This window comes from Sceloporus undulatus, chromosome 4 (genome assembly GCF_019175285.1).
Source record: "Sceloporus undulatus isolate JIND9_A2432 ecotype Alabama chromosome 4, SceUnd_v1.1, whole genome shotgun sequence".
Classification (NCBI taxonomy): domain Eukaryota; kingdom Metazoa; phylum Chordata; class Lepidosauria; order Squamata; family Phrynosomatidae; genus Sceloporus; species Sceloporus undulatus.
In genome coordinates this window covers 32,347,779-32,349,742 of record NC_056525.1, presented here as the reverse complement: position 1 = coordinate 32,349,742, position 1,964 = coordinate 32,347,779, and positions in this window count along the sequence as shown.

The window sequence follows — 1,964 nt, the reverse complement described above, 5'->3', positions numbered from 1 at the left end:
AATAATAATAATAATAATAATAATAATAATAATAATAATAATAATAATAAATAAGTCAGGCTGCATGCCCTAAAAATATTGCAAGTAGATATTTATTTTATTAATGCCATACTGCTTTGTTGTCAGTAGAGGGCAAGGCTCTTCTTAGATGTCTGTGTTCAGGCAGTAGTAATAACCTTAATAGCTTCCTCTTTTATTAATTTAAGTACAGGAAATGTGAGATTATTACTCCTTTCACTATACACATAGGTGGCTTTCCTTTGATAGTATTTCTGCATTGAGGACACCCTCATTTTCCTAGCCTTGCATACTATGTAGAATAGAGAAATCTCCCATATAGTTTAATTGTGATTTCCATAGTCAGTGTAGTTTGGGCTGTTAGAAATTATGAGATACAAAAGCTTTATTTCCATGTCTTTCATGAGCAGGAGAAAATTTCTGACCCCCTCCAACCTCCAGGTCCAGAGGTAACTGTATCTGCTAAGGTTGAACTGAAGTTCAAGGGCTCACATATGCCCCTTAATGATACAGAGATTGGTAGGTGATAGGGCAGTTACAAACTTGTTCCATTGTCAGCACTTGGTCCAGTATGAACATGCCAGGAGCCACCAGGGTCAGTACTTTTTGTTGTCAACTGGATTTGAGTCAACTCCCACATATGGTGATCCTGTGGATGAGACACCTTCAAGCTCTGCTGTCCTCAACTGTTCTGCTCACTTCCTTTTGGCTCATAGCTACAGCCTTCATGACTGAGTCTATCCATCTGGTATGCAGTCTACCTCTTTTTCTCCTACCTTATACCTTTCCAAACATTATTGCCTTTTCTAATGAGCAATGCCTTTTCATGATGTGGCCAAAGTACAGCAGCCTCAATTTAGTCATTCTGGCTTCTAGAGAGAGCTTGGGGTTCATTTGTTCCAATACCCATCATTCATCTTTTTGGCCATCCATGGTATCCTCTACAGTCTTCTCCAGCACCAATCTCAGATTAGTTGGTTTTCTTTCTGCCAGCTTTATTTACTGTCCCGCTCTCACATCCATATATTGTGATGGGAAATATGATGGATCCTTACTTTAGCATTCAGTGTATTATCTTTGCTTCTTATGATCTTAAAGCTAGGATTGTCCATGCCATCATATCTCTGATTTCTATATATAGTTGTGAGAGATGGACAGTGAAGAATTCCGATAGGAAGAAAATTAACTGGAGAAGTGTTCTGAGAATACTATGGGCCACTGAAAATACCAATGAATGGGTTCTAGAGCAGATTAGGCCTGAACTCTCCCTGGAAGCAAAGATGACTAAACTGAGGTTGTTGTATTGTAGCCATATCATGAGAAGAAAGGACTCACTAGAAAAGATTACATAATGCTTGGTAAAGTGAAGGGCAATAGGAAAAGAGGAAGGGCACATTCCAGAAGGATAGATTCAATCAGAGAAGCTATGGTCATGATTCTGCAGGAGCTGAGCAGGGCGGTTGAGTGGTCTTAGGGTGGCTTGGAGGTCATTCTTATATAGGATTGCCAGGGGTCAAGGAAGACTTAAAGGCAATAACTAGTTTTTTCATAGCTGCCCTTGCCAATCCCAGTCTTCTTCTGATTTCTTGACTGCAGTCTCCATTCTGATCCATGACTGATCCAAGGTATAGGAAACCTTTAACTATTTCAATTTCATCATCTTCTATCTTCAGTCGCCAATACTAACTATATCTACCTGCCCCCAAATATTTGATAGTTGGAAACAGCTAGCCATTCATTTACCTAATTACTGATGTTCATATTATTACTTTTAGTTTAAAAATAGATTATTCCTTTCTACAACAAATGGGTACTTATTCCCAAGTAAAGGAGTTTTGCATCAGGGCAGCAGAAGGAATATCTATATTATTCTTATTGTCATGAGTTTGGCTGGACAGAGCTGAGACTCTGCAGAAAGGGAAATAGAGGGATGCAACATCTTTTCA